Here is a 19,948-nt window from a genome sequence, read left to right as displayed (position 1 = left end):
CAGAGAAAGTGCAGTGCAATAAGGTGCAAGGTCACAGCAAGGTAGATCATGAGGTCATAGTCCATCTCATTGTGTAAGGGAAACGTTCAATAGTCTTATCACAGTGGGGTGGAAGCTGTCCTTAAGTCTGGTGGTACGTGCCCTCAGGCTCCTGTATCTTCTACCCGATGGAAGAGGAGAAAAGAGAGAATGACCCGGGTGGGTGGGGTCTTTAATTATGCTGGCTGCTTCACCAAGACAACGAGAAGTAAAGAGAGTCCAAGGAGGGGAGGCTGGTGTCCGTGATGCACTGGGCTGTGTCCACAATTCTCTGCAGTTTCTTGCGGTCCTGGGCAGAGCAGTAGCCATACCAAGCCATGATACATTCTAACCACTCCCAAACCGGCAACTAGTAAGAAGCTAATTATCAGGTAGTAGGACCCAGTTATGTTTACTAGGTCTCCAACCTTTGGTCAATCATGTTTTACTCATGGCTCACTGAGCAGCTCTATTGTGAATGAAATTTGGAAACTCTGATCCCAGTTAAGTGCAAAATCAAAGCTGATACTCTTCTGTAATAATGATTGGAATGTTTCACTGCAGGAGGTCCTGTCTTTCATATGAAGTTTTAAATTGAATAAGGTACAGAAATGATCCACTGGATCTTCTTTGAAGAGGAGCAGGGGAGGTTTCCTGAACAATAGCAGCAAGGGACAAAAGAGAGGGTAGATACTGGAATCCAGAGCAAAAAGCCGCTGCTGGAGGAACTCAGCGGGTTCAGCAGCATCTGTTGGGGGGGGGAGGGGGTGGGGGGATGCAGGTGGAAGGAATTGTCAATGTTTTGGGTCGAGATCCATCATCAGGACTTTTCAGCCCTTAGAAAACTACTCGAGAGCAGATTATTCAGTCTTGTGGAAGCTTGCTACATTTCTTCATTGGAGTAAAGTCCATTGGGATGTCCCGAAGTCATGAAAGCCACTGCATTGATGTATGACTTTTCTTGCTCTTTACATTGCTCAAAGTCTTCATGCCACCTACATTACGAAGAGTAGTTCAAACAGGGTTAATTACAGTGTACATTCAAATACACTGTAAAGATTCACCTTTGTGCTAAAAAGTATCCCTGGGGGGAAGTGTATGGTGGACATATGACCATATGATTTAGGAGCCAGAGTAGGGCACTTCGTCCCACGACCTTGATCTGCCATTCAATAAGATCTGATTGTATCCTCAACTCTGAATGGGATTAATGTAGAATTAGTAAATGGATGGTTGATGGTCAGTGTAGACTAAATGGGCCGAAGGGCCTGTATCCATACTGTATGTCTCTATGGCACTGCCTTCCCACCTACTCCTGGTAGCCTTTCACCCTCTTGTTTGTCAAGAATCTTTCTACCTCTGCTTTTAAAAATATTCAAAGGCTCTGTTTCTGCCACCTGCTGAGGAAGAGAATTCCAAAGACTCACAACCCATTCGCCTACATTTTGTGGCACGGTGGTGTAGCGGTTAGCGTAACGCTATTACAGTGCCAGAGACCCAGGTTCAATTCCCACCGCTGTCTGTAAGGAGTTTGTACGCTCTCCCTGTGTCTGCGTGGGTTTCCTCCAGGTGCTCCGGTTTCCTCCCACATTCCAAAGACGTACGGGTTAGGAAGTTGTGGGCATGCTATGTTGGCGCCGGAAGTGTGGCGACACTTGCGGGCTGCTCCCAGAACACTCTATGCAAAAGATGCATTTCACTGTGTGTTTCGATGTACACATGACTAATAAATAAATATCTCATCTTACCTCCTTGCTTAATAAAAATCTGTCTACCAGTGCCTTAAAAATATTCAAAGACTGGAACATCAGAGGCTGAGGGGAGACTTGATAAAACTTTATAAAATTATGAGAGGCATAGATAGGGTAGGCAGTTGGAGTCTTTTTCCCAGGGTAGGAATGTCAAATACTAGAGAACATGCCTTTAAGGGGAAAGTTTAAAGGAGATGTGCGGGGCAAATTTTTTACGCAGAGAGTGGTGGGTGCCTGGAACGTGCTGACAGGGGTAGGGGTGGAAGCAGATATGATGGTGGCATTTAAGAGGCCATTAGACACATGAATATGCAGGGGATGGAGGGATATGGATCATGTGCAGGCAGAAGGGATTTAGTTTAATTAGGCATTGTGCTCGGCGCAATGTTCCTGTGCTGCACTGTTCTATGTTCTATGACTGCTTCCACCACCCTTCAAGGAAGAGAATTCCAAAGACTCATAACCTTCTCAGAATGAAGGTGATAGGCAAAAAAAACATATTCATCATTCCGGTAACCCCATCCCTTCTTTTTCTCCCCCCACCCCCCACCCCTCTGTCTTCCCTTATTCCTGTGGCTCCCTTCCCCCGCCTTGATGACCTGCCCATCTCCTCTCCTCCCCTCCCCCATCCTTCATTCCACGGTCCACTGCCCTCTCCCACCGGATTCCTTCTTCTTCAGCCCTTTGCCTCTTCTACCGATCACCTCTCAGCTTATTACATCTTCTCCTCCTCCCCCACCCACCTACCTTCCCCCCTCACCTGGACTCACCTATCAACCTGAACTCACCTGTCCCCTGCCTGCGTGTGCTCCTCCCCCTCCCTCCACCTTCTTATTCTGGCTTCTTCCCTCTTCCTTTCCAGTCCTGATGAAGGGTCTCAGCCGAAACGTCGACTGCTTATTTCCCTCCATGGATGCTGCCTGACCTGCTGAGTTCCTCCAGCACTTTTTGTGTATTGCTCCAGATTCCAGCATCTGCAGAACTTTTTGCGTCTCTGCATCCATTCATACGTATATGTTCATTCAAGGGATGTGGGCTTCACAGGCTGAGCCAGCATTTATTTACCCATCCGTAATTGCCCTTGAGAAGGTGGTGGTGAGCTGCCCTCTTGAACCACTACAATCCTTAAGGTGTGGATATACCCACAATGGTTCGGGAGAGAGTTCCAGGGTTTTGACCCAGTGACGGTGAAGGAACGGTGATATATTTCCAAGTTGGGAATGGTGTGTGGCTGGGAGGGCAACTTCCGAGTGATGTTTTTGTTGCCCTTATCCTTTGAGATGGTGGGAGGACTTTTTTATGGGAGTGTAATGCATTGCCTGGGAAGTAGTGGAGGCAGATTCGACTGAATGGCCTCCTTCCACTCTGTAATCATTCTTTGATTTTGTGATTATGTGTGAGAGTATTCAGCTTCCACAAGTGCAGCTTCACTGAAGTTGGAATAGAGTATAACTGGCCAATACTCCTACATATGTCTAATCTGGCAATGAGAGACGTATTTCTTTCCCAATAATCCATAAATAGATTTTTAACGAAACATATTATCCAACAGGATGACACAAGGGAAGCAATAAAAATAATTATTTTTCCACCCTGTCCCTTGCCACCCTGACCCACTGCCCCCATCTCTGCAGTTAATTCTGATATCAGGGACAAGCGCAGGGAGGCTGCAGTTTGAATGGACATTGGGGAAAAAATGCAATTGGAATTCTTTAGTGGGTCAAATAAATTATTCATTTTGAGAGGCAGAAGCAGACTAGTCTTCCCTGCGAATGTATCAATTAAAGCAAGATCTTGAGGGCAAAAGAACATTACATGGAATGCAAAATTCCAGCCACTGTGTGAGGTGCCTGCTCAAGAGCAGCCATGTAAGATGTCATAGCAAGGTGTCAAATAGCAATTTCTTTTGCTAGCAAGGTGTGCAAGCAATAGAAATAGCTGTTCTATTTACAGTAGAACAGCTACTCTTTAATCATTTCCTTATGTAAATGTAAATTCGGCAATAATGATTAAAGAGTAGCTGTTCTACCGCAAATATGAAGATTCAGAAACCTTTATTGAATTTCAGAATAGGAACACAATGGCTTCAAATTTCCCAGACCATTTTCTATATGCATGAAGCACAAGATCAGGGTGAGTACGTTCCTTGGAGGAGAAGGTTTTCAGCCTCAAAATCAGTCACCCAATATTTGCTCAGGTGGCTTGTCTGTGCCAGCTCTGCAACAGGAGATATTTAAATTCAAAATCTTCACCATTGAGTTGGACAACTTGGGTTGTTTTCTCTGGAGTGGTGGAGGCTGAAGAGAGACCTGATAGAAGTTTATAAGATTATGAGAGGCATAGATAGAGCAGACAGCCGGTATCTTTTTCCTCAGGGTCAAAATGTCAAATACCAGAGGGCATGCATTTAAGGTGAGAGGGGGTAAATTCAAAGGAGGTGTTGGGGGGGGGGGGGGTAAGGTTTTTTTACACAGAGGGTGGTGGGTATCTGGAATGCGCTGCCAGGGGTGGTGATGGAGGCAAATACGGTGGAGACATTTAAGAGCCTCTTCGATAGGCACATGAATGTGCAGAGAATGAAGGCTTATGGACATTGTGTAGGCAGAAGGGATTAGTTTAGTTAAGCATTTAATTACTAGTTTAATTAGTTTTGCACAACATCATGGGCCAAAGGGCCTGTTCCTGTGCTGTACTGTTCTATGTTCTATTGTTTTTAAATCCTTCATTCCTGCCTTTCTCACTAACTTCCTTTAGGTTTGCAATGATGCCAAGCTCTCCACAATCCTTTCCTCTTGCACATCTCCAGTTTCATTTGCTTCGTCACCAGTGGCTGTGCCTACAGCTGCCAAGGCTTTAAACCCCGGAATTCTCTCCCTAATTCCATCTAATCTATCTCATCTCCTTTCTGATGGTCCTTAAGCTTTTGTTCAGCTGTCCTAACATCTCTCAATGCCACTCCATGCCAGATTTTTGTCTGATTTCCCGTGAAGGCCCTGGGAAATGTTACTGTGCTTGGGGTGTTATATAAATGAAAGTTCCCTCTGTAAATTGGGCAAAGTTACACAGGAGTTCTCTGGGGAAGCTGCTTGAGGAGGTCTCCATCATCCAAGCATTCCTACCAATCTGCTGATTCTGTATCATTATTTTCAAAGACAGTATCTGTATTCTAACGTCAGAGCACTCTGAGTGAGTTACCTTTGTTCTACATGGAACTTAAACTGAAGCCCTCCATGAGAAATGTAAACGACTTTCTCCTCAGTTACAGCATCAACTTGTGCTCGGTATATCTTTCCAATTTAAAATGAAGTAATATAAACCATTTAATCACAGTTACATTAAATCTATAAAATATGTAAAATCAACATTATTTATTAGATATACAAAGGAATTCTGTAAAAGTTGAATGAACCTTTCCCTGGAATGAAGGTAAAAAAATTCACCCGCATGTTCCTTGTTTCTCAGCCTTTGGGATAAGGGATAATATCCATTATCAATAGAGTCAATGGAAACACACAGCATCGAAATAGGTCCTTCAGCCCATCTGTGTCTGCACTGACTGCAAACCAGCACTTTGCACTAAACGTACATTAATCCTGTTTTTCTCTTCTCATTATCGATATTCTCATCAACTCCCCCCAGATTCTGCCACTCACTACCTACTAGGGGCAATTTATGTTGGCCAATTAACCCACAGAGAGAACATGCAAACTCCACGCATACAGCACCCAAGGTCGGAATCGAACTCGAGTCTCTGGCATTGTGAGGGTCTACTACCTGTGCCACTGTGTCACCCATATAAGAATATTCTTCCAGCTTCGGGATACGTTCCAAATATCCATCAGGGGAGGCTGGTTGGGCACATAGGGAGAAAGGAATAGAATGAGGCATTGAAAGGTTGAGGTGAACTGGCGAAGAGGAAGACAGGAGACACGACAGAGACTGCAGATACTGGAAACAAAATGCTGGAGGAACTCAGCAGGTCAGACAGCATCTGTGGAGGGGAATGGACAGTCGACGTTTCTGATCGAGGCCCTTCATCTGGACACAATGAAGGGTCTTGTCCCGAAGTATCGACTGTCCATTTCCCTCCACAGATGCTGCCTGACCCGCTGAGATCTTCCAGCATTTTGTTTGTTGGCAAGAAGGAAGCTCATGCAGAGTTTTTAAACACAATAAGCAGATGAGCCAAGTGACCAGCTTCTATTCCATAAATCTAATACAAATTTCCATCAGTTAGTTATGTGAACTTCTGTCATATTCTGGTCAGCAAACGAATAGTGGTAAACCAAGCAACGTCCATGAGAAATGCCACAAGAAATCTAACGAATGCGTCCAGCTATAAAGCAGGTACCAAATGCAGCTGTCGAGATCATTTCAACCAGTTCACAGCTTTTACTACCAAGGTTAATCGCACGTTAATTTTTGTAGGTCAACTTGTTTCTTTTTCCTTCTCCATTAAAGTAATTAAAGTAATCCGTCAGACGCTTATCTTTCACCAAAATAACGGAACGTACCCTCTCCCATGCAACCGTGTCCAATGGCAAATTTACTACTGCATTCTTTTGCTAATTCAGTCTTCAAAACCAGCACAAGGATTCAATCCACTATGATGCCACTCTGGCCTAGATCCACTCCGTTAACCACCACATGCACACAGCTGAAGCTGCCATACATTAAGTTCTGGTTTCCACAAAGACAAGGGCGATATTTGTGAAGTTGGTGTTGCGTTTCAGCAGATGGGGAACCAGCAAACTGAAAATCCAGCACACCTGTCAAGTTCCTGTCTGACTTGCAATGTGATCACACTTCCACTGGGACTTTTCAATTCACTCCTGCTCCTTTCGAGTGGAGCCTTAACTGTACGTCCACCCGGTATATAACGAAGGCCCTTTAAGCTGCATAGTTCCAATATTTGGACCCAGCAGGGCTTCTGCCTGTTCTGAGCTGCTTTTAAGAGAAGCATCTGCTTTAAATCACAGCTTTAAAAAGAAAAGAATTGTAAAAATGTACTTTAAATGTTTCTGATTAATTTATTGTTGGAACATTCCTTTTTATATTGCGTTCAACAGGGGTGGGTTTGAGTTCAACTTGAATGAAAGTTAAGGAGATTTGTAATGGCTGCTGATAGGTGTACACCATTTTAGTATTGTCTCCCAATCGTTGAACTTAAACTGCTCCCAAAATTTCTTTGAATTTTATGAATAGTGTGTGTGTGTTATGATGTTTGCATGAGATTCTGGAGAATTTTTAAAATGAGAGAGATAACAGTGCCATTGTTATCAGCATCACAGAGAAATTGTCTATAAAGAAACTATTTCCAAGATCTGTTGAACCAGAACATAGAACAGTACAGCATAGGAATAGGCCCGTCAGCACACGATGTTGTGTCAAGCTAATTAAACGTAATTAAATGCCTAACAAGACTAATCCCTTCTGCCTATACAAAGTCCATATCCTAACATTTCCCTCACATTCACTTGCCTATCTAAGAGCCTCTTAAACACCTCTATCATATTTCCCTCCACTACCACACCTGGCATCGCATTCCAAGCACCCACCACTCTCTGTGTAAAAAACTTACCCTGCACATCTCCTTCAAACTTACCCCCTCTCACCTTAAATGCATGCCCTCTAGTATTTGACATTTCTACCCTGGGAAAAAGATACCGGCTGTCTATCTGTCTCTCATTATCTTATAAGCGTCTGTCAGGACTCCCTCAGCCTCTGCCGCTGTAAAGAAAATAAGCCAAGTTTGCCTAACCCCTCCTTATAGCACATAGCCTCTAATCCAGGCAGCATCCTGATAAATCTCTTCTGCACCCTATTCAAAGCTTCCACATGCTTCCTTTAATGAGGCAACCAGAATTGAATGCAATACTCCAAATGCGGCCTTACCAGAGTTTTATAAAGCTGGAACATGACTTCCTGACTCTTGAACTCAATGGTTAGCCTAACACTATTATAGCGCCAGCAACCCAGGTTCAATTCCGGCTGCTGTCTATAAGGAGCTTGTACGTTCTCCCCGTGTCTGCGTGGGTTTCCTCCGGGTGCTCTGGTTTCCTCCCACATTCCAAAGATGTACGGGTTAGGAAGTTGTGGGCATGCTATGTGGCGCTGGAAACCTGGCGACACTTGCGGGCTGCCCCCAGAACACTCTACGCAAAAGGTGCATTTCACTATGTGTTTCGATGTACATGTGACTAATAAAGATATCTTATAAAGGCAAGCATGAAGATCATTGATAAGGGAATACGAAAGGAGTCTCCAGAAATAATAGACCCGATCATGCTGGCCTAATTCCCTCACCTAAAATTGCTGCCCGCAGGTTCCTTACCCCTTCTTTTATCTGGGTTGGACTCAGTGGATCTACCTTAATGGTCTTCCACTCCCTGGAGTCCAACAGCAAGCATCCAGATATGATGAGCCTCAGTGACAGAGTGGGCAAGCTCAACCCCCCGAAAGCCACTGACAGGGCATAGGTTTTAGGTGAGAGGGGAAAGATTTAAAAGGGACCTGAGGGGCAACTTCTTCACACAGAGGGTGGTGCATCTATGGAATGAGCTGCTGGAGGAAGTCCTAGAGGCAACAGCAATAACGGCACTTAAAAGGCATTTGGAAAGGTACATGGATAGGAAAGGTTTAGAGGGATATGGGTCAAAGGTGGACAAGTGGGACTAGCTTAGATGGGCATCTTGAACAGCATAGACCAGTTGGGCTGAAGGGCCTGTTTCCGTGCTCTATAACTGGATGACTGTACGACCCTACGACAGCTTGGAGGCGGGACTTGCCAGTTGAGAAGGTTGACATTGATTTTAGTGGTTTCTAACTATCTTGAATATCCAAAGACATTTAAAAATAGATAATGATGAAGTAAATAATTAAAAAATAAAAAATTATAAATATTTAAAAACCTTAGCAAAGGGCTAAAGCCTCTTCTACCTATCACCTCTCACCTTCCCCCCTCCCCCAACCACCTATCTTCCCCTTCTCACCTGAACTCACCTATCACCTGCCTGCGTGTGTTCCTCCCCCTGCCCCAACTTTCTTATTCTGGCTTCTGCCCTCTTCCTGTCCAGTCCTGATGAAGGGTCTCGGCCCAAAACGTCGACTGTTCATTTTCCTCCATAGATGCTGCCTGACCTGCTGAGTTCCTCCAGCACTTTTTGTGTGTTGCTCCAGATTCCAGCATCTGCAGAATCCCTTGTGTCTCCATACTGACAGACAGTCTGCATTGATTGGGTGGTGCATCTTAAACTGAGGGAGGCGATGCCAATGTTGTCCTGCAATTCACAGGCAGTTTTGATCTCTTTTAGAAGGATGCACTGATGCTTATCATCAGTTCAAAGGATATGGTTTGGACTTTGCATCATGATTGGAGCAAGGTTGACCCATTTTATGTTTTTTACACAGATGAATGACGAAACCTAGCTACACAGTTAAAGCTTTTGGGTGCAGCTCACACAGGAGGGGTGTGGTATCCCGAGGATCAATAAACTGAAAGTAGAAAGGAAAGGACTAGTAACATCTGGGCAATCCTGCATTGTGATCTAGTGAGCTTCTGGCAATCATCTAGCTTTCTCGGGACAGGACTAATCAGTCTCAGTGTCCTGTAAATTCATGCACACAATTATGGCAGCAGGCTGTCTAACTAATGACTAAAGCTACAATGCAGACTTCAGCCTTGTAAAATCAGGCCCCAAGAGAACATGAGATCCATTCACATTGCTTTACAATTCACACATTCCTGTGCACACCACACCTTGCTCGGTGACTGTGTGTCTCTATATAGGCACAGGTCATATACGAAGTGTTCACCTTTTGAGCTAAGCACATACCCTTCTGAGCTATTGGTGTAGCAGATTATCTGACATTAGACAGCTAGTAACTTGTTTCTGTTTGATAGAAGTAGATGCTTGGATAGGGAGAAATGCATTTCACTGTGCATACCTTCTCATTAAGCTGTTATCCACGCTAGAGGAATAGTCTGTTGTTATTAATGGTGAATTGCATCAGAATTGACACCCCAGAATCCAGAAAGGCAATGTTTCATCAGAGTTTTTATCAGAGCATTGATCAAAACAAACTTCTGAAAATATCACTGCGGCAATTATCGAGAGAGGATATCCTGTTCTGTATAATCAATTACGAGACACTAATCAGGGCTCAAATAGAGAACCATCTTATCATATCTTTAATATTTATATGCCATTTCATTCTCTAGTCAATTTTTAAACCCACCCGCAATCTGCTCAAAACATCACTTGAGTGTTGTAACGATTGAAAATTAAACTCATTGCAATGGATCATGCTGTGTACTGTGTCTGTCTGTTTGAAGTCTACTGACAGGAAGTCTGTCTGTAAACATGACCTCATCCAAAAGCCTTTTGCCCCTGTCCTAACTCACTGAGTGCCATTCACCCATGGCCCCTGGACTCAGTGACCTGTATTGACTCTCAGTTTGGCAATGGTGCAGCGTTAAAACTCTCCGTCTTATTTTTAAATCCTTCCGCATGCTCACGTCTCTCGATTTCTGGAAATTACTCCTGCGAATGTCTGTGCTCCTCCGAATCCAGACTCTTGCCCTTCCCATATCCATCACTGACAGACAGCCTTCAGCTGTCAAGGTCCACAGCTCTTAAATTCCCTCCCCAAACTGCTACACCTTTTTCTCTTCCTTTAACGTGCTATGTCTTTAACCATGATTTTTCTCATTATTCCTTCTTACCTAGGAGATATTTGACCCATCAGGTCTATGCCAGCCCATAGAGCAATCGCACCCTGCCCTAATTTTCCCCACATGCCCATTAGCTCCCACCTCTACCACCCACTTACACACCATGGGATATTTACAGTGGCTAACTGATCTACCAACCCGCACATCTCTTGGATGTGGGAAGAAACCGGAGCACCTGGAGGAAAACCACATGGCCACAGGGAGAATGTGCAAACTCCACACAGACAGCATTGGAGGTGGGATTTGAATCCAAGGCTCTGGAGCCGTTCTTGTTCACAAGTCCTAATATTTTCTTACAAATTCAGAATCAGCTGCATTTGACAGTACTTCTGCAAACCACCACAGGATGTTTCATTATAACAAGATGCCATATAAATGCAAGTTGTGGTTGTAATTGAACTATTGCTGCATTATGTAGCTATTTTTAATTGTGTGGTTTGACACTAAATACTGGCACCATCTGGCTGGGCAGATTTTTGAGCTTTTAGAAAAAATATTTTTACCGTCTTATATTTTGGGGGGAAAAGTATTTTTCACATCAACAGTCAATAATGTTTAACATGGCTGAATAACATTTGCTGACTTTCAGTGCAACTGAATGTAACTGTAGCAGGGCTAAAAATTAACAACCTGTTTGGCTTTAAAAGAGAGCAAATACATTAATTGATCATTGCAGCAGGAAAAGATGAAAGAAAGCATGAAAGTGAGATCAGTAGTGAGATCAGAGGTGAGCTATCTGCACTCAGCTATAGGTCAACATATCAGCAGGCACTCACTGGCCTTCCTGTAAACACTGAGAGAGACTAACCCCTTAAAGCTCTAAGTCAACAGACCCTTTAACAAAAATAACAATAACCTTTCATTTACATTATGCCTTTATAGTGCTTTTGGACTTTATTTCAAGACAGATGGACCACAATTTTTTACAGGGCTTTTGCGAGTCGGTACCAGGGTGGAGCGTACAGCTTTGATCTCCTTATTTAGAGAAGGGTATATTTGTACTGGAGGCACTCCAGAAAGGATTCACCAGGATGATTCCTGAGATGGGCGAGTTATCATATGAGAGACAGTTCAGTGGGATGGACTGGCACTTGTAGTTGTGGACACAGCCCAGCGCATCACAGAAACCAGCCTCCCCTCCTTGGACTCTGTCTTTACCCCACCCACCCGGGTCATTCTCTCTTCTCCCCTCTCCCATCAGGCAGAAGATACAGGAGCCTGACAGCACATACCACCAGGCTCAAGGACAGCTTCTATCCCACTGTGATGAGACTATTGAACGGTTCCCTTATATGATGAGATGGACTCTGACCTCACAATCTACCTTGTTGTGACCTTGCACCTTATTGTCTACCCGCACTGCACTTCCTCTGTAGCTGTAACATTTTACTCTGTACTGTTATTGTTTTACCTGTACTGCCTCAATGACTGTACTAACTCAATGTAACTGCACTGTGTAATGAATTGACCTGTACGATCGGTATGCAAGACAAGTTTTTCACTGTACCTCGGTACAAGTGACAATAATAAACCAATACCAATAAACCAATACTCATCAGCATGTAGAGGAATGAATGATCTTAATGAAACATGTAAGATCCTAAGGGTCTTTGAGATCTTCAAGGTCAACAGTGTAGATGCTAAGATGACGGGGAGAATCTAGAAATAGGGGGTCCACACAAGAGGCTGCAGATGCTGTAGTCTGGAGCAAAACAGAGAGTCTGTCCTCGGCCTTGTCCACAGCCAGGTTGAGACCAAATGCAGACTGGAAGAACAACACCTCATATTCCACCTGGGTGGTCTACAACCCAATGGTATGAACGTTGAATTTTCCAACTTCAGGTAATTCACACTCCCTGTGTTCCTTTCTCTCTCCTTCTGATCTACACAGGTTCTCCGCTCCCTCACTCGGCTCTACCTGCCCATCACCCACACACCTTCTGGGCCTTCTGCCCCCTCCCCCAACTGGTTCCAAATGCCCATCATCCCTCCCTTATCTGGTTCCACCTATCGCATTCCTAACTTAACATATTCCGGCATCTGCAGCCTCTTGTGTTGCCTCTTATCACCTCCCAGCCTCCATCTCCACCTCCACCCTTCCCCTTCTCCTGCCTGGCTCCATCTGTCCCCATTTGTTCTCTCTCTATCTGTCTCTACCTATCACTTCCCCCCCCCCCCCCGCCCCTGTCTCCCACCTCCACCTCTCCTCTCGCCCTCATCCTCTCTGCCCATCATCCCCCTCCTAACCTGGTTCCACCTATCACCTGCCTGCCCCTGCCTCACCCCTCCCTCACCCCTCCCTCTCACCCTGGCTACGTCTCCTCTACATTCTCAGTCCTGATGCACGCTCAATCCGAAATTTCAACCATCCCATTGCCTCCACAGATGCTGCTCAACCCGCTGACTTCCTCCAGCAGTTTGTCTTTTGCTCTAAAACTAGGGGGCATAGTTTTGCCAGTTAAGAAGCAACTTCTTCTGATAGAAGGTTGCAAACCTTTGGAATTTTCTACCCCTGAATCATTCAATATATGCAAGGCCGAGACAGACACATCTTTGGACACCAGGGCTGTCAGAGGTCATGAGGAAAGTGAAACAGAGACCAAGATCAGATCAACCATGATATATTGAAGAGCAGAGTAGGACGAAGAGGGTGTATGACAAGCTCCTGCTCCTATTTCTTATGTTCATATGTTACTCTGTTCTTTAACACAGAAAACATGTCCCAAGATACTTCACAGGAGCATAAACAAATAATAAATCACTAAATCACATAAGGAGATATTAATGTAAATGGCCAAAAACTTGGTCATAGAGGTAATTTTCTTTTTTACTTATTCTGGGGATCTGAGTATTGCTGACAAAATCAGCATTTATTGCCCATTCCCAATTACCCTTCTTGAAACCACTGAAGTCCTCCTGTTGCAGGTGTTGGGGAAGAGGGTTCCAGGATTTAGACCCAAGCAAAAATGAAGAAACAGCACTTCAGGTAAGTGTGGGTAGAGAAGCAGCAAGCTCAAGTTGCCAGCCACTCTGAGGCAAGCCCAATTTAAACATCCTGTGGGCCAGAGGTTGTGTGCTGCTAGACTAAGGCATAAAGGGACACTTCTAAGTCACAATGATGTGTAAATGGAAGGGAACCTGCAGTGCTGGTGTTCCTATGTATCTGCTCTTCTTGTCCAGCTTAGTGGTAGAAGTCATGGGTTTAGGAGATGCTTTTGTGGAGGTTTAAGTGAGTGACTGTAGTGGAATTTGTAAATGGTACACACTGCCATCACTGAGTACCTGTAGTGGAGGGGATAAATTGCTAAGGTGTTCGATCAGAATCAGAATCAAATTTATTATCACTGACTTAGGTGACGTAAAATTGGTTGTTTTGCAGCAGCAGTACAGTGCAAAGACATAAAAAACTATAAATTACGAGATAAATAAATAGTGCAAAAAAAAGGAACAATAAGGTAGTGTTCATGGAATCATGGACCGTTCAGAAATCTGATGGCGGAGGGGAAGAAGCTGTTCCAGAATCATCGAGCGTGGGTCTTCAAGCTCCTGTACCTCCTCCCCGACGGGAGTAATGTGAAGGGGGCATGTCCCGGATGGTGAGGGTCCTTAGTGATGGATGCCGCCTTCTTGAGGCACCGGCTCTTAAAGATGTCCTCGATGGGGGACTAATCAAGCAGGCTGCTTTGTCCTGGATGGTTTCAAGCTTCTTGAGAGAGGTTGGAGCTGCACTCATTGAGTGGCAAGTGGAGAGCCTCCATTACACATTGAGAGTAGTTATGTGGCCATCCAGGCAATGGATTCTTCATCTTTCCCTGCAAACCACTTCCTCCTTCTGTTTCATGTAGTGTGATCCACTCCTAATGCTTATTAATTGCAACTAGGGTGTATGTAGTTGGCCAATAGTGAGAAGGAATAACTCTGGGCCAATGGCAGTGATGATAAGGTTCTCTGTGAGGTCTACCGTTACAGAAGATCAACAAAGGTCAAAATGCTGACCAGGAGACAGCTTCATATAGAACTTGTTTCACACAATCTGTTGCATTTGTGCAGCATGTATGCCTGGGAGCAATGGGGAACCAGATAAGGGTCTTGACCTGAAACATTGCCTATCCTTTTGCCTCCCCAGATGCTGCCTGACCCGCTGAGTTCCTCTAGCATCTTATTTTTTTGCTCCAGGTTCCAGCATCTGCATTCTCTTGTGTCTCCAGATGTGATAATTGGCTGGCTTAAATTCTGAGCCAAGAACAACCCATTCACGGCACCTTACCCCCAGTTTTTCCATGCTTTTATATTAAGATCAAGATGAAGATATCTTTATTAGTCACACGTACATTGAAACATACGGGAAATGCACCTTTCGTGTAGAGTGTTCTGGGGGCAGCCCGCAAGTGTTGCCATGCTTCTAGCGCCAACATAGCGTGCCCACAACTTCCTAACCTGTATGTCTTTGGAATGTGGGAGGAAGCCGGAGCACCCGGAGGAAACCCACGCAGACAGGGGGAGAACATACAAACTCCTTACAGACAGCGGCCGGAATTGAACCCGGGTTGCTGGCGCTATAAAGTGTTACGCTAACCGCTACACTACCATGCCTGCCCTCATTTACTATGGTGTGGATTTACTGGAATGGTCCCAGAGGAGGGGGACTTGTGGATAAACTGGAGAAGCTGGAATTGTTCTTGTTGAGCAGAGGAGGTGGAGATATGATTTGACAGTAGCGTTGAAATTCATCATTATTACTTTATGTGCAGCTGGTGATTTTCAGTATTAGGTTCTTGACAACCTGACTCTTTTTTGTGGATTTCGTTACAATCCTGCTCTCAGACAGGAGATTAAAATCAGGGCAGTGACTGAAAGTTCAAAGTTCCCCGTAACCTGTCCGATTCACTCATTAGGCAGGATCTGGGACTGAGAACAAAGAGGCACAATGGCGTCTCTATCAAACTAAACAAAGGGACGAGTAATGATCAAATGAGGGACTCATAATTTCTGACATAACGTAATGTTTGGTCTAAGGCTTTTGACCATCCTTGTTTCAGCATAGTGATGTTATTACACAAATGCGTTATCATATGTCTACAGTAAGAATGCTTTTGGATAAATAAAAGGTTTCAAAAGAATAAGAACATAAGGAACCAAAGCAGATGGAGGCCATTCGGCCCCTTAGGCCTGTTTTATCATTCAGTGAGATTGTGGCTGATCTAAAGCAACAAACAATCTTGCTGGAGGAACTCAGCGGGTCGAGCAGCATCTGTGGGAGGAAAGGAATTGTCGATGTTTCACGCTGCATCAGGTTGAAACGTTGACAATTCCTTTCCCCCCCACAGATGCTGCTTGACCTGTTGAGTTCCTCCAGCAGATTGTTTGTTACTCCAGATTCCAGCATCTGCAGTCTCTTGTGTGTCCTCTGGGGCTGATCTAATCTTGGTTTGAGCACCACTATCCCACTCTCTCTTTGACTTCTTGTAGTCCAGATGTCTGTCATTCTTTGACTTGAATATATAGGGTCAGAGAGTCATACAGCAGGGAAGCAGGCCCTTCAGGCCACTGAGTCCACACTGACCATCATAGGGCGGCACAGTAGTGTAGCGGTTAGCGTAACGCTATTACAGCGCCAGTGACCTCGGTTCAATTCCTGCCACTGCCTGTAAGGAGTTTTTACGTTCTCCCCATGTGTCTGCGTGGGTTTCCTCCGGGTGCTCCGGTTTCCTCCCACATTCCAAAGACGTACAGGTTAGGAGCCGTGGGCATGCTATGTTGGCGCCGGAAGAGTGGTAACACTTGCGGGCTGCCCCCAGCACGTTCTCAGTAACGCAAAAAGACGCATTTCACTGTGCGTTTTGATGTACATGTGACTAAATAAATATCTTAAATATCTTACCTCAAAGCATCCATGTTACACCAATCTCACACTATTTCCATTTTTATTCTCCCCACATTCCCAAAAACTTCCTCCACATTCTAGCACTCACGTACATACCAGGGGCAATTTACAGCATCTGCAGTCTCAGGTGTGTCCTCTGTGGCTGACTCTGACTCTGACTCTGTAGCTCTATTTTCAAGGCATACCAGGGCAATTTACCAGGGGCAATTAACCTGTATGTCTTTGGGACGTGGAAGCAAACCAGAGGAAACCAGTGCGCTCACAGAGAGAAAGTGCAAACTCCACCCAAGGTCAGGTTTGAACCCAGGTAGGTAGAGCTGAGAGGCAGTGGTTCTACTAGCTCACAGAGTTGCACAGTGTCACAGTGATTCTGCCTCCACAGCTCTCTTGGGGAGACAATTCCAAAGTTCCATGGTCCTCTGAGAGAAGAAATTCCTCCTCGTCTAGTGACACGGTAGCGTAGCGGTTAGTGTGATGCTATTACAGCGCCAGCGATCGGGGTTCAATTCCCACTGCTGTCTGTAAGGAGTTTGTACATTCTCCCCGTGTCTGCGTGGGTTTCCTCCGGGTGCTCTGGTTACCTCCCACATTCCAAAGAAGTACAGGTTAGGAAGTTGTGGGCATGCTATGTTGGCGCCGGCAGCGTGGCGACACTTGCGGGCTGCTCCCAGAACACTCTACGCAAAAGATGCATTTCACTGTGTGTTTCGATGTACATGTGACTAGTAAAGGTATCTTATCTTATCATCTCCATCTGAGATTGGCATCTCCTTATTCTGAAACAATGACCCCAAGCACTAGATAATGCCGCTGAGGGAAACATCTACACTGTCAATCCACTGCAGAATCAGTTACTTTTAAATAATATTGCCTCTCATAGAATCACAGAGTAATACAGCATAGAAAGAGGCCCTTCGGCCCAACTTGTCCATGCTGACCAAGGTGCACATTTAAGCTAGTCCCATTTGCCCATGTTTGGCCTGCATCCCTTTGAACCTGTCCAAATGTCTTTTAAATGTTGTTATTGTACCTGCCTCAACCACTTCCTCTGGCAGCTCGTTCCACATACGCACCATTCTCTGTGTGAAGAAGTTGCCATTCAGGCTCCTTTTAATCCTTTCCCCTCTCACCTTAAACCTATGTCCTCTAGTTCATGATTCCCCAACCCTGGGAAAAAGACTGTGTGCATTCACCCTATCTATGTCCCTCATAATTTTACACACCTCTATAATTCACCTCTCAGTCTCCTACTCTCCAAAGAATAAAGTCCTAGCCTGCAGAAACAAAGGACTGCAGATGCTGGAATCTAGATGCCAAACACTATGATGCTGGAGGAACTCAGCAAGCCAGACAGCATCTGTGTGCTACCTGTCCTGCTGAGTTCCACCAGCATCATTGTGGTTTTCAAAGTCCTAGCCTGCCTCACATCTCCCGATAACTCAGGTCCTGGCAACATTGTCGTAAATCACCTTTGCCCTCTTTTCACCTTAATGCTCATCGTATAACAAGGTGACCAAAACTCTAATTCATCACTCTATTGAACCTGTTCAGTCTTTCTTCATACATCAGCTCCAACATCCCAGGAGTGAACCTGGTGAAGCTTCTCTGCACTGCACCAAATCAAGTACTTCTTCCTTTAAATGAGGAGACCAAAACTGTGCACGGTATCGTACACGACACCATTACCCCCAATACCATTTGCTCTTATTTTGTGAGTAACCTTTAAAATGTACCTTATTGAATCCCTTCTGGAAATGCACATACACTACACCTACGGGTTCCCTTTAATCCAGTCTGTTTAAGATTTCTTTATTAGTCACATGTACATCGAAACACAAATTGAAATGCATCTTTAGTATAGAATGTTCTGGGGGCAGCCCACAAGTACTCTACCACATTTGTCAAACACAACGTCCCTTTCATAAAATCATATTGTCTCTGTTTGATTGTCTTATTATTTTCTGACTGCCCTGTTACTACCTCTTTAATAATGGATTCCAGAATTTTACCCAGATGTAAGGTGAGCTGATTTCTGTCACCCCCTTTCTTGAACCATGGCATTATATTTGAAATTTTTCCAATCCTTTGAGAGTTCTCAAGAATCCAGTGAATTTTGATACATTCCAATCAACATATCCACTCTCTCTACAGCTGCTTCCTTTATGACCCTAGGGTGCAGGCTATCAAGGTTGATGAGACTTCTTGACCTTTAGAACCATTAGTTTAGCTAGCATTCTTCATCTAGTGATAGAGATCGTCCTCCCTTTCAAAGTCCCTTGATTATCTATTTTGTTGGGACGTCCTTTGTGAGTTCTGTTGTCAAGATTGATCCAAAATAATTATTTAGAATCTGTGCCATTTTTCTATTTCCCCTTATTAGTTCCCCAGTTTCATCTTCTAAGGGACAGAAGACTTTAGTTTAGTTTTTCTTTTTTTATACATGCAGAAGCTCTCTTTATATTATTTGCTCATTTACCCATTCTCTCTTCTCCCCCTTCCCATTGAGCAGAAGATACAAAAGCCTGAAAGCACGTACCACCAGGGTCAAGGACAGCTTCTATCCTACTACCCTCCTATTCTACCCTTCTATAAGACTAATGAATGGTCACCTGGTACGATGAGGTAGAGTCTTGATCTCACAATCTACCTCGTTATGCCCTTGCACCCTATTGTCTACCTGCACTGCACTTCCTCTGTAGCTGTTACACTATATTGTGCATTCTGTTATTGTTTTCCCTTGTACTACCTCGATGCACTGTTGTAATGAAGTGATCTGTATGGATGGTATGCAAAACAAGTTTTTCACTGTATCTTGGTATATGTGACAATAATAAACCAATTTACCAATTTACTCCAGCTTCTTCTTTTTCTAATTTTTTTTAGTCATTCTTTGTTGGTTTTAGTCTTATTGCATACCACTAATCTCCATCTTTGTGAAAGATTGGGGGCTATGGGGACCTGGCAGAGAGGAGAAGGCCTAGGGTAGATCAACCATGGTCATATTAAATTGTGGGGTAGGTTAGAGGGGCAGAATGGCCTATTCCTGCTCCTATTTTCTTGTGCTTGCAGCATTTCACAATATTGCATGCCTTCTCTTTCAGTTTGACATCATCCTTCACTTCCTAGGTTATCCACAGATAGTGCATCCTGTTTGTAGAATCCTTCTTCCTCTCTGGAATATACCTTTGCTGACATTTATGAAGTAGCTTGTTCAATGTTTTAATGTAAGCAAAGGGATGGCGCATTCACAATGGGCTATGATTCTAATGGAAGATTGCGCTTCAAGAAAACAATAATGGTCCCACAAAAGATCACAGAATTATAAGATAAGATATCTTTATTAGTCACATGTACATCGAAACACACAGTGAAATGCATCTTTTGCGTAGAGTGTTCTGGAGGCAGCCCACAAGTGTCGCCACACTTCCAGTGCCAACATAGCATGCCCACAACTTCCTAACCTGTACGTCTTGAGAATGTGGGAGGAGAACGGAGCACCCGGAGGAAACCCACGCAGACACAGGGAGAACGTACAAACTCCTTACAGACAGCGGCTGGAAT

Source organism: Pristis pectinata, chromosome 6, assembly GCF_009764475.1.
Source record: "Pristis pectinata isolate sPriPec2 chromosome 6, sPriPec2.1.pri, whole genome shotgun sequence".
Classification (NCBI taxonomy): Eukaryota; Metazoa; Chordata; class Chondrichthyes; order Rhinopristiformes; family Pristidae; genus Pristis; species Pristis pectinata.
This window is presented reverse-complemented; position numbering follows the sequence as displayed.